Source organism: Sorex fumeus, unplaced genomic scaffold, assembly GCF_029834395.1.
Source record: "Sorex fumeus unplaced genomic scaffold, SorFum_2.1 ptg000177l, whole genome shotgun sequence".
In the NCBI taxonomy this organism is placed as follows: Eukaryota; Metazoa; Chordata; class Mammalia; order Eulipotyphla; family Soricidae; genus Sorex; species Sorex fumeus.
Window position 1 is genome coordinate 99,819 of NW_026606234.1, and position 14,078 is coordinate 113,896.

The 14,078-nt window shown below is 43.5% G+C and overlaps 1 pseudogene; it reads right to left on the reverse strand.

Moving 5' to 3' along the window:
- Nucleotides 1-1,064: 1,064 nt before the first annotated feature.
- Nucleotides 1,065-14,078, reverse strand: part of LOC130017107 (RAD52 motif-containing protein 1-like) — a 40,856-nt pseudogene continuing 27,842 nt past the window's right edge.

A 14,078-nucleotide genomic window follows, 5' to 3' on the forward strand; every position in this document is an offset into this window, starting at 1 on the left:
GCCAATCAGGGCATTCAAACTCAATACATCAGGATCCTCCATGAGCTGTATTATGGATTCACTACCAGGATTTCACCATTCTACAAAGAAGTAATCATTGATGTCAAGAGAGGGGTTCGGCAGGGTGATACCATTTCACCGAAACTCTTTAGTGCCACCCTCGAGAACATCATGCGACGACTGGAATGGGAAGGAATGAGAGTGAAGATAGATGGTCGGCAACTATACCACCTCCGCTTTGCTGATGACATTGTTTTAATAACACCAAACATTAGCCAAGCGGCACAAATGCTGGCCGACTTTAACAGTGAGTGTGGAAAGGTCGGACTACAGCTGAATCTTACAATGTTTATGAGAAACAGCCTCGTTCCTGACACCCCATTAGCTCTCAACAGAACGATCATCTCCGAATGCAACAGCTATGTGTACCTAGGTCGAGAAGTCAACATGACAAATGACCTGGCACCCGAGCTGAGCAGGAGGAAGAGAGCGAGCGGCTTGGAATGACTTCAAGAGTGTCAAAGAAATAGCTAAGAGGACAAAGAACCTCCACCTCCGGGCATATCTCTTTGATTCCACTGTTCTTCCTGCATTAACATACGCCTCAGAGACCTGGGCCCTATGCAAACAGGATGAGAATGCTATTCAGGTCTCCCAACGAGGAATTGAAAGAGCTATGCTTGGAATATCACGTTTCACTCAAATGAGAGAAAGAATCCGGAGGTCCAACCTCCATCGACGATCAAGAATCAGGGATGCTGTCTCGTTTGCCAACGTGTCAAAAATCAGATGGGCTGGTCACATAATGAGATTTAAAGACGACCACTGGACTAGAGCTATTTCCGACTGGATTCCACGGGATGTCAAAAGACCACGTGGCCGCCCACCTACCAGATGGTCAGATTTCTTCATCAAGATCATGAACGATGGTTTGAGGCTCTTCATGTTCCTAGAGCGAACAGACGCCACTGGGCTACACTAGCACGCGACAGGCACAAGTGAAGACATTACTGGCGCCCGCTCGAGCAAAATGACAATTAACGGGAATTCAAGTGATCAAGTGAATCCAGCTGTGGCAGTCTTGGTGTTTCCTCCTCACTACTGAAATCCGAGAGACATTCTTCCTCCCCTTGGCCATCCTGCTTCCAAGAAAGGTAGCTGACCTGCAAAAGGAGCATTACTTAGGGTGGATGGGGGTTCACAAATGTTGTCATTTCCTTTAAGCTCTTAGTCTCTCTGATTATTTATCACTCTCCTAGACAGGGGATAGCACGGAATCAGGGACCCAAAGTTTTCTGAAGCAGGGCTCTGGGGCCAGAAACAGTTGATCCTGGGAGACCGTTCTTAAACTGAATGAACAGCCATATGCACTCCTTTACACCGGCCTGGGGAAATCCCCCTTTCTTGAATGGAACTCAACATAAATTCTTGGAGAAAAAGGAGTAAGCTCCTTTCTAGAGGGCTGCCCTTCTAGCACTCAGAGGGAACACTTAAGATGTTCACGTCAAAAAGTGACAAGGCTCTCTTGCAATCCTGTAACTAGCACCCATTTTACTTTCTTCACAGTCCTTCTTCTCATCCATATCAGTTCTTATTATCTCACACTTCCAGAATATAAATTCCATGAGAAGGGGCTTCTTCCCGCTCTCTAGTTGAGTAGAGAGCCCCGAATGGAGTTGGTTCCAAGAGTAGCCTCATTTAGGGATAGTTTTCTGAATTCTTTGGCATTAGTATGAAATGTCTTCTCACCTTTCTTAGTAAGGTGAACGTTGTTGTCTCTTTGGGGGCCACACCTGGAGGTGTTTGACGCTGTAGCTGACAGTGCTCAGGAGGCCATGCAGTGGCAGGTATCAAACCCAGGTCTCCCATATCACAGTCCATGCTCCAGCCAGATGAACTATTATGTCTCAGGCTCCTAAGCTGGTCTTTTAAGACCCAATTGTAGGTGTTTGAAGTTTTCTTGGTGGGTCTGATTTAAACTATTTAAAAAATTTCTTTGCAGGACTAGATCAATAGTTCAAAAGATTGAGCACATGCTTTGCACAAGAAAGGTTTGAATTTGATCCCTAACATCACCTGGTCCCTCGAGCACTTCAACAAGTGATTATAACAAAGAGCCAGGCTGGGTAATTCCTGAGCACTACCAAGTGTGAATCCCGCTACCTTACCCACAAATAAAATTTATTTTACAAAGGAAAAAAAAAAGATTTTCAACAAGAGAAACAGAACCACCTTCTCTCTCACTTTCTTCCCCTAACTCCGTAACTTTGGAAACAAATTTTCTGACTTTGGGCCAAGTTAATTACATATAATCAATAGAAAACAAGTTGTCTACGGTTGCCTTTTTGGCATATATGAGTGTTGGAGTAAAATCCCAAATAATAATGGTAGGTCTGGTGTCAAAATATTGAATGTAATCAAAGTAGAGAGAGAGTAATGTGGAAATCATCTGCCCCACAGGCAGGGGGAGGGTGCGGGATGGGGTATACTGGGGATTTTGGTGGTGGAGAATAGGCACTGGTGAAGGTACGTGTGTTTCATTGTATGACCGAGACTTAAACCCGAAAGCTTTGTAACTGCTCTCATGGTGATTCAATAAATAAAATTATAAAAAATTTAAAAAAAGTAAGGTGGAGTTCATGCCCAATTCAACCAGTGTAATCAGTGGCTGCTATTTATATAGCAGTACTCCTACATTTAAAAAAAAAAAGGAATTTCTCTGACAGAACGCAGAGGGCACTTAGAACTCTCCATATTTCAAATAAGGGCCAGGACTTCAGGAAAACTTCAGAAAATCTCTGAACTAAAGTTTTAGAGTTTCACATTTTTCTGGGAATGCTAGAATCTCCTACACATGCTAAACACTTCTAAAATCTGCTCATTATTTTGAATTGCTGCCATCCTGTATATGTCATCCTTGAGTTTTTCTCTTCACGTACTTGAATTAAATCATGTAGTTCTTCGGTTCTGGCATCAGTGAGCTCCTCAAAAGGCCGATATTCCACAGCTACTTTACCACTTTCTGAAATAGAGTTAACAAGGATCAATTCAAACTTATTGGCTAAAATGTTCTTTCTATGAAGGTAGTACACAGTGATAGTGGGTGTGTACTTCCTTTATACATCCAATAATTTTACTTCTAAAGCATAAAATAAGAGCATTTTCCTTGTCAATGCAGACATTAAGTTTGGTTCCTTTTGCTTCTCTGTTTTGAGGCCATTCTCAAAGGTGCTCAGGGATTATACCCTCTTAGTACTTGGAGTCATTCCTGGCAATGCAGTGCTGAGCTGGAACTGAAACCTGCTTCCTGCATGCCAAGAATGTGCTCAGCCTGTTGAGCTATCTCTCCAACCCACTGCTTCTTTCATTTCTTTTTATTTGGAGTTTGCAGATCCTGTCCTCTGGTACTCAGGGACTGTTCCTGGCTCTGTGCTCCCTGATGGTGCTAGAGGGGACCATATGCCATGCCAGGGATATGCAAGGCTCTGGTACCATCTTCTTAGCCCCCCGTTGGTTCTTAAAAGTTATTAAATTGATAGAAATTTTACCAGATGACCACAGAAGTCACTTTTGCTAGAAGAATTGCCCAGACTGCAAGGCTGAAGTCAACCCAGGAGCTACTCGTGTAATAAATAAGGTCTCTGACAACTGAAAATTCCTGTCTCTAAGACTGCAGGGCTATAAAGCAAGGAAAGCAATTCTGTTTGTGGATTCTCTACGGATTATTCCGTTTCCTTTGGGCACAGCCGGAAATGTCCATAGCACTAGAAAATTCCATAAGAGGAGAACATTTAAAAATCTTAAATAGTATGACCACTATTTGTTTTTGTTGGGGGCCACACCCAGCAGTGTTAAGTCTTCTCCTGAGCGAAGTACTTGGGGGTTGCTCCTGGACGCTCATGTTGTTCCAGGAATCCAACCCTGGTCTTCCACATGCATAGCATGTGTACCAGGCCTCTCAGCTTTCTTCCTGGCCCCAGCAGAATCATTGTGAAGGTTCACAACAAATAGTTGGTTGTTACATCGAATCACAAACTCTCAATATGTCAGTGCTGAAAACCAACCACGAACTGATTCCAGTTAAGTTTCCTCTTCAGTAGGAAAACAGTAGCAATAATTAGAATATTTCGTCCTTTACTAAATTCTAGGTAAGTCTTTTTAAACATTTATTTATTTTATTTTTATTATGTAATATTTCTTTTTCTTATTTTTTTGTTTTTGTGGGTCACACTCAACAATGCTCAGGGTTTCCTCCTGGCTCTGCGCTCAGGAACCACTCCTGGTGGTGCTAGGGGACCATATGGGATGCTGGGAATCGAACTCAGGTCAGCTGCATGCAAGGCAAACACCCCACTCACTGTGCTATCGCTCTAGCCCCTTCCTTCCTTCCTTCCTTCCTTCCTTCCTTCCTTCCTTCCTTCCTTCCTTCCTTCCTCTTTTTAATGAATCACTGTGAGATAGAGTTACAGACTTACAAACGTTCGTGCTTATGTTTCAGTCATACAATGATTGAGTACCCATCCCTCCACCAGTGCCCATTCTCCACCACCAGTGTTCCCAGTATCCCTCCCACGACTCCCTCATTCCAGCCCCCCTCCCCCCACGGGCAGGTCTATTCCCTTTCAATCTCTCTCTTCCTTTGGTTGTTGTGGTTTGCAATATAGGCATTAAGTGGCCATCATGTTCGATCTGTAGTCTACCTGCAGCACACATCTCTTATTCTGAATGGGCCCTCCAAGCATCCTTTACTTGGTGGTCCCTTCTCTATCTGAGCTGCCTTTTCCCCTAGCATCTGAGGCCAGCTTCCAAGCCGTGGAGCAATCCTCCTGGTCCCTATCTCTACTATCCTTGGGTGTTAATCCCCCATTCTGTTACTTTATATTCCGCAAATGAGTCCAATTGTAGGTAAGTGTTAAGTATTTACTTTTACAATATAAGGTAAGCTAAATTAAAAGTGTATTTTTTCAGAAAATTGCAGCTTAGAGGGGCTGGAGCAATAGCACAGCAGGGAGGGCGTTTGCCTTGCACACGGCTGACCTGGGTTAGATTCCCAGCATCCCATGTGGTCCCCCGAGCTCCGACAAGGATAATTCCTGAGTGCAGAGGCAGGTGTAACCCCTCAGCATCCCTGGGTGTGACCCAAAATGCAAATGAAAAAAAAAAAAAGAAAATTGCGGCTTAGAAATACCTTCACATATCTGTCTAGAGACCTACAGTTGCATTTTCTAAATGAGACAGAGGGCCAGAGTACTATTACAATGGGTCGAACATTTGCTCTGCATGCAGACAACACAGGTTCAGTCCCTGGCACCCCATGTGGTTCCCCAAGTCCTACTAGAAGTGGTTCCTGAGCACATAGCCAGGAGGAAGCCCTAAGCATAAGCAGGTGTGGACCAAAAACCAAGAAAAGAATAAAGAAAAAAAATGGAGGACAGAGCTAGTACTTAAACAGAAGTTTACAGCCACTATACTCTTCTGCTTTACTGACGAACAATTGAGAAAGAGGAATTGGATCAAATACTCTCTCTACAGTCTAAACTATTCTACGTTTATACATTGGGGGTAATATTTGCTGTAATTATTTTTCACAGATTCCACAAAGGACAAATTTGAGACTACTCTGTAAAGCATCTAGTAAACAAAAGAATAGGAAGTACTTATATTTCCATTATTTTCAATATAATTGACTTCTCAAAATCAATTTATTTGCTCTTCAAGTAAGAAAGCTGCAGTACTTCAAAGATAACCAACGAAGTCTTACCTAAACCACAATGAGCAGTTTCTGAAATGCATCCGACACGGTCTTTTGAATAGCAAACTTCTGAGTCGTCTTCCTTTTCATAAGGAAAGATAATGGTCCTATATCCAACCAAAACAAATAGATTTACTACGCCAATCTTTCTAATTGATTTTTATGAAGTCTAAAAAGAGAACTGGGCCTGGAGCTCTAGTACAGAGGCTAGGGCGTTTGCCTTATATGTGGCTGACCCGGGTTCGAGCCCCCGCATTTCATATGGTCCTCCCAGCACTGCCAGAAGTAATTTCTGAATGCAGAACCAGGAATAACCCCTGAGCATCGCTAGGTGTAACCCAAAAAATAAAAAAGCTAAAAAAAAAGAAAAACAAAAATAAAAAAACATAAAGAGCACTACATCACGATCTTAATGAGTAAGGGAAGACACCACACAAGGCTATGTCTTGAAGGCTCTGTGCTAAGTATATTCTGTCAGGGCTATTACCATACATTTTTGCTGTCTGATCAATTCTGGCCATTCGTAAACAGGTAAACATGTAAACTAGAAGGGAGAAATTAGTCAAGATCATTGCATAAATCTCATACTGATTATGTATTTCAAATGGGCAAACCTACAGACTACTCTAGGAACGTGACATACCTCACACCACTAATATTCCAAGAGTAGCAAACCACATTTGATGGGGTTTAAAGTAGAAAGCTACCAATCATAGAGGGAAATATATTTTTACAGGAGTGTGTATTATACACACCCAAAACACACACACACACACACACACACACACACACACACACAGCTCAACCATTAACAACATGTCAATAATCTCTTATTTAAGGGCTTAATGGTTCCTAGGGGAAACAGAACAATCAATGGTCCCTGGAGAAAATAGAACAATCTTCACAAACTTTCCTCTAAGGGAACTTTTGTGGAGCATTTTCAGCAGTTGATTCAGAACATACAATACAAAATAAATTGCTTCGGTTCTGCTTGGGGCAGGGGTTCGGGTTCGAGATGGAAACACAAAATATGGTGGTATCAAGGTGTAATGGTCGTGGGATTGGCGTTTGAATGTTGAATGTAATAAAATATTTTTATAAAAATAAAAAATACTTTATAATAATCACTGTATCATTGTCATCCTGTTGTTTGTCGAGTTCCTCGAGTGGGCGCCAGTAACGTCTCTATTCCTCCCAGTCCTGAGATTTTAGCAGCTTCTTCCAATGATTGGAGCTTTTTTAGGATCAGGGAAATGAGACTTGTTGTCATTACTGTTTTGGGCATATCGAATACGCCACAGGGAGTTTCCCAGGCTCTGCCCGTGAGGGCGGGATACTCTCAGCAGCTTGCCGGGCTCTCCAAGATGCAAATATTTATATATTTCCCTCTATGATTTATTGCCTACTGTCTGAACCCCATCAAATATGGTGTGGCAATTATGGAAAATGGGTAGGAAGTGTCTTATAATGTGAAAGTGGCCTGGCCTGAAGAGTGGCGGCAGTTGGGTAGTGGAGATCGGCTGCCAGGCAGGGTCCCTTGGGACGGGAAGGACCCTCACCCGCACCTCTCTGGGGTGCCCCGAGTGAAAACAGTCTGGCATGAAGTCCTTTACTTTGCAAAAATTATACTGTTCAAAGCAGGCCCGAGCCATCTGGATACCGCAGCTTGGAGTAACCGAATTGGATAACTGTGGTAATTCTAGAGGTAATACATGCAGATGGGCGCTGACCCCCTTCCCAGGGGATGCGCACATCTCTCAGATCAGAGCCAATCCGGTCAGCCTCCCCTTGGTTCCAGCCGGCTGCGAGGCAGGTGCAAGGGGCTTTGGTGATGGTGACTAGATAACCTCGGGCAGATGGCACGCCCCCCACCTCCCACAGGGAGTGATAACCCGTTCGAATGTCTGCCCTATCACCTATCAAATTCAGGAGCTTGAGAAAGGTGCAGTAGTGGCAAGGATGAGTTGGTCTCATTAAGATTCACCTACCAGAGTCTGTTCCAGTTCTTTCGCTAACAGCTCTCCCTTTGATTTAATACCCTAAGCCTAAGTACCATAGATTCTGGGGGGGGAACATTTTTATTAGTGTATTTAATTATCAAAATGAAGATTTTGGTGAGATAATGGACAATTACACAGGATCTATACTTGAAAAATTACTTTGGAACAAAGAAGACTGTTACCCCCAAATAGGAGAAACAGTATTCCCATCCCTATATCTCTAAGGTTCTTGGTAGGAAGACAGCTCTAAAATTGTGAAGTGTCCCCGGGTCCTTCGTCCCCACCAAAAAAAATGATTCTATTAGTACCTAAGATTTTAAGAAGTATTATTAAAAACATCTGCCCAAGGCTTTAGCAGCTTAGCTAGGAGAGGGATTTTTCTGATGTATCTGAAAATATGATGAGAGATAGATAGATAGAGAGAGAGAGAGGATGAATTCTTACCCACACCCCCATTCCAGTCCCCACAGAGACCTTCCAGTTTATCCAAAGTCTCCTCGGATTTGCCAACTCCAGGGCTCTTGTCAAAGGACGACAATACCACCTCTAAAGCACAGAAGATCTTCACGCTTTGCGTCTGAAGTGGTGCCACAATATCTTCATTTTCCCTTTCTTCAAGTTCAGAAAGATCCTGAAGGTGTTAAGATTTTAGATTGAAGGTCCTTCTGAACATCTCAATGTAGATTTTAAAATGTTTGATTAGATGCCACTCAATGCCTCTTTCGCAAATGACAGCACCCAAAAGGAGAGAGTGAACAAAGGGAAATGCCCTGCAACAGAGGCAGGGTGGGATGGGGAGGGTGGCAGTGTGGGAGGGATAGGTATTCGATCATTGTATAACTGAAACCCAAGCACAAAAATTTATAAATCTACAACTGTACCTCATGGTGTTTCACTAAAAAAATCTAAAAAACAAAAACAAAAACATATTTCTGGAAAAAAAGCTTAATTAGAAATAAAAAGGAAACTCCAGCAATCCTTGCCAACCGTTGAAGTAACCTGTGATTTCAACATTAAACAAAACTTCCCATGAACTACACCAGCCATGAACATACAGAGCACACAAGCGTTGTAGAATATGGACACCACCGTCAACTGACTGAGACCTTATTGATTCAGGGGTGTGACCAGTGATCCAACACTTTCACTTAGACGACTCTCATCTATCAGGTCTGTAGGTTCTCTGAGCCGGCTGGGGTAATACCCCACAGAGCTGGGAGTCATGCAATACTCAGGATAAAACCTAGGGCCTTGAACACGGTGGGCACAAGCTCTGCACTTGAACTCTCTCTCCGCTTCCTACCTTGACAATCCTTTTAGACCATCCATTGAAACCAAAATATTAGTTTGCCAGTTCCTGGCATTGGGAGCTGTTTAGGGCAAGTGTACAATGTCGAACTGCTTTATGTCTGCTGAGACGAACCTAAAGACATAAGAGAGACACTCGAAATTAGGAACGACTTCCCACAGAGATCTAATTCAGCAGACCCAAGGACCCAAGACTTCTCACTACAAGTTTCATAAAGTGGCTGTGAAGAGCAAATTGAACAAACTTTGCTGGTTGCTGTAGTTTCAGAACCATACTCAGCAGTAATCAGTTCCTCCTAGCTCTGTGCTCCGAGATCACTCCAGGTGCTGGTTGCGGGAATCATATGTGCGGCTGGGGATAGAACCAGGTTGGCAGCAAGCAAGGTCAGCCCATTAACTCCTGGCCTATTTCTTTGGTCCTTAAACACTTTAGGCATTAAGTTCATAGGAAGCACTAATACTTATTATTCTCAAGCCATGGTACTTTTCTGCATTATTTCCAAAATCTCTGATTAATCTGAGCGTGTCCCTGACTTCTGGTGGTAAGTGAAACTATAAGCCGTAAGATCTGCAAGACTGGAGATAAGCAAAAGAAGTAAATTGCTTCAGTGATTCTATCTAGAAGCTCTTGCCTGTAACTATAACCTGAAAGATAGGTAAGATAGACCTGCCACCAAAGCAAGACCTCATCTACAGCACTCCTCTCTCCAAATTAATAGACTTGCTAGAAGAGACTATAGTTTTGTTTTTTGTTATACCATTTTATGAGTAACGATCACCTGCATTTCACGAGAAGTGGTCCCGTTCCTGACGTTCCATTCACTCTCAATGGGATGAACATCTCCGAATGCAACAGTTATGTGTACCTAGGTCAAGAAGTCAATATGACGAATGACCTGGCACCTGAGTTGCGCAGGAGAAAGAGAGCGGCTTGGAACGCCTTCAAGAACGTTGAAAAAATAGCTAAGAGGACAAAGAACCTCCGGCTCCGGGCACATCTCTTCGATTCCACTGTTCTTCCTGCATTAACATATGCCTCAGAGACCTGGGCCCTACACAAACATGATGAGAACGCTAGTCGAGTCTCCCAGAGAGGAATCGAAAGAGCTATGCTTGAGTATCATGCTTCACTCAACTGAGAGAAAAGAATCTGAAGTTCCAAACTTCTTCGACGGTCAAGAATCAGGGACACTCTCTCATTTGCCAAGGCATCAAAAATCAGATGTGCTGGACACGTACTGAGATTTGGAGATGACTGCTGGACTAGAGCCATTACCGACTGGATTCCACGGAACATCAAAAGATCACGTGGCCGTCCACTTATGAGATGATCAGACTTCTTTGTCAAGACCCTGAACGATTGATTTGAGGCTCTTCGTGTTCCTAGAATGAGCAGATGCCATTGGGCTACATTAGCACGCGATAGGGATGAATGGAGACGTTACTGGCGCCCGCTCAAGCGAATCAATGAATATCGGGATGTCAAGTGACCAAGTGATCAAGATCATCTGCATAAGAGCTTCTTTATAAAATACAAAATACCTGTATTCCTAGTTCACTAAATACATTATTGTGGACTTCTTATATCATTAGTTCTTAAATGACAATTTTAACTTTTAGTCAATATGTACTATATGAACTTATTAATAAAAATTCAAATGCAAGGGTGGAGAGTTAGTCCAATGGGCAAGGCATTTTTGCACTGCATGTGGCCAATCTGGGTATGACCCCCAGTACCCCAAGTGGTGCCACCAAGCCTACCAGGAATGATCCCTGAGTGCAGAGTCAGAAGAAAGCCTTGAGCATTGCAAAACATAAAAGAAAAAGTATTCAAACACAAATAAAAGCAGAGCAATACTGATTATTGATTTGTTTCATGCCTATCACTATAACCAGTTTATAAGCACCTTGAGTGCTCAAAGAATCCATATTGTATCCTTTCCTCATTCTCTGAAGCAAGAAAAGTTTGTTACAAAGGCTTGGTAGTTTGTTGGTTGAGAGAATAAATCAAGGAATGAGAAAAAGAGAACAAAATTAGTTTCCCCAACCTAAAGCTGCCTGAGGAGAGGGAGCAATGAAGACTGATCTTTGAATGCTTACACCACAGACTGGCCTGTACCTGTAGTGACTGCAGCTTTGTCAACTTAAGAAGCTTCAGAAGGGTTCTGAGACCCTGGAGAGGAGTTACCTTAATTTTGTAACGGTTTTTTTTTTTTTGCTGGTAACAATGAATAAATTCTCTGATGACATGGGTCTTTCCTTCATTTTACATTAAGATCCCCTTTACTGTTCTGTACTTATAGGAGGCCAAAAATAGACAAGAACTATGGGTGCTCTCCAAGGTATAAAAGAACCTCTCATGGAAATGGATAACTTTCAGAGAGAAGGTAGTAATCCCAGCCTGTGCATGAGATAATCTAACTAGAGTACCACCTTCACAACTACATACTGATTTATAGAATGTTCCCTTTATCACTATACTGGTAATGAATCTCATGCTATAAAAATCTCAACACCATATTTATGAAACTCGCCTTCCTTCCTCCTGGGGTGTCCTCACTCATGCAAGGTCTAGGCTCTGCCACTGAGTCACATCCCTGTTCCTACGAAATGGTCTTAATAGCCAATGAGAGAAAGGGGTGGGGGGAGTACCACTTATTAATTACAATGGATATAGCACTGTAGCGCTGTCCTCCTTTGTCCATAGTTTTGCTTGAGTGGGCACCAGTAACGTTTCACAACAAATTGTGAGACTTGTTACTGTTTTTGGCATATCAAATATGTCACTGGTACTTTGCCAGGCTTTGCAGTGGGAGCGAGATACTTTCGGTAGCTTTCGGTAGCTTGTAAGGCAATCGATCTACCCGCTGTGCTATTGCTCCAGCCCAAAATGGAGATAAGTGGATATATTATTTATAAGTGGATATATTATTTATTTTGGGGTTGGGGCCACACCTGGCAATGCCCAGGCTTCATCCTGGCTCTGCACTCAAGAACCCCTCCTGGTGGGTCTTAGGAGACCTTACGGGATGCCAGGGATCCAACCAGTGTTAGCAAGTGCAAGCCAAGAGCCTTCCCCTTCTTTACTATCACTCTGGCCAAAAGCGTTTTCAATTCCAGCTGTAATATGACGTGAGAGGGCCAGAGTCTAGCTGCAGCTTACTGTCTGCAAAGCAAATAAGGTCCAAGAGACCTTGATCTCACTCCTAGGGGCTGGAGTAGGGGCTGAAGCAGGTGTTGGGTCTCCAGAAGAGCAGAAGAGTCTGTGGTCACACGGAGGGGTGTTCTCATGTCTGATGAAGGCGCAGGCAAGGACAAAAGGACAGGGAGTGAGAATGACCAGCAAGAGAAGCCAGTTCAGGGAGCCAATCAGAGGAGGCTTAGAATTATCATGTGAAAGGCTTGGAAACAATAATTCTCATTTATATATCCAGAGGTATGGGAGGGGATGGGGGCCTGCACGGGAAAACAGTGGAGCGGGGTCCCCTAGGTTCTACCCCCATCCCCTCCACACCAACCCTGCTCCACCAAAACTGAACCGAACCACAGAAGAATGGGAATGGGCCAGACAAAAGAATGGGACTAAACTGAGGCCTAAGTGAGATGGAATTCAGGAGCTGGAGACCGTGGAGCCCCAGGAGCACCCAAAGGGAAGAAAGTTTTCAGTGGGAACTGGGAACTCAGGGTGGGCATAGGGAACAGTGGGCGGAAGACAGAGCGATGATGCTGGCCGCGAGTCCCTCCAGGCAGCAGAACTGTCAAGCGCACATTGGACCCCCTCAAAGCCCAGTGGAGGCTGGGAACTGGGCTCTGACCCTTCCAGCTAGTCTCTTACTGCAACCAGCCTTGAAGTTTCTGCAGAAAACAGCCTGTGGGGACGGGCCGTGTGCTGCCTGGATACTCTAGACACTGCAAGGCAGCGGGAAGCTGGTGGCTGGGGGGGGTGGGTATCTGGCAGTGTAAGGTGCCCAGCCCAGCACTGCTTCCCACGGCCCCGATCCCAGCCAAGCGCCAACCCACCTTCAGCGGAGAGGACTGGAAGAGCGGCTGCAGGTCGCAGGCCCATTGGGCTGAGTGGGCGGCGTGCGAATACAACGTGTCCACGGGCTAGAACCGCAGATGGGGCGGCAGCAGCGTTGGGGAAGACATGCACGGCATTCAGAAGGCGAGCGGGGAAGGCCGAGGACAGAAAATGTTGCAGGGACGCCGAGGTCACCCACCGCACAGACCTAGAATTTCCTCCATCTAGAATATTTCTCTATACCCTCAAACCCAATACAGTATTGCACACTTCTCTAATATTGCATACTGTTTTTCTTTTATAGTCTAAAAGAAAAGTTTTTATCTATAGAACTGAGGTTGCATGAAGGTTGGTGTGGGGAGGGTGGACAATTGGGAAAGGTCCTTGACATCAGTCAAGGGAATTAGTCTCTGGTGTTACATGTGGTACTGCAAAGATGTATGCACAAAATCAATGATTTAAGATACTATAAATCCTGGTATCACAATAAAATTGACATAGTCAAAGATTTTTAATAAGAAAGCACTGAAAAAAAGCTATATTTAGCATGACAATAATTTTACATACCAAAGTAATATCTGATTTCATATTAATTCTTGCAATTCTCTAGAAACGATAATATTTTTATCTAAAATATGCCTTTTCACACTTAGGACCTCACACATTTACCTCTTCGTATTTGCATTACTGATAAGAACTTTGTAACATTTTACTAATCACCATTTACATGATACATGGTAAGAGACAAGTAATCATTTTTTAAAAATATTCCACAAAACACTGAAAATCTTAACTTTAACATGGCACTTTCAGAAATTTAAACTGCAGCTTAAAAATATCAACTGCTCTCAAACACATTTTCACATTTTCAGCATTTTAAAAGATCCTACAGACAACAGTAAGCAAAATGAAAGAAAAAAAACGTGAGCTGCGCACAGTAATGAAGTTGAATGACTGGAGAGATTGCTCAATGGGCTGACCACATGCTTTGCATGCA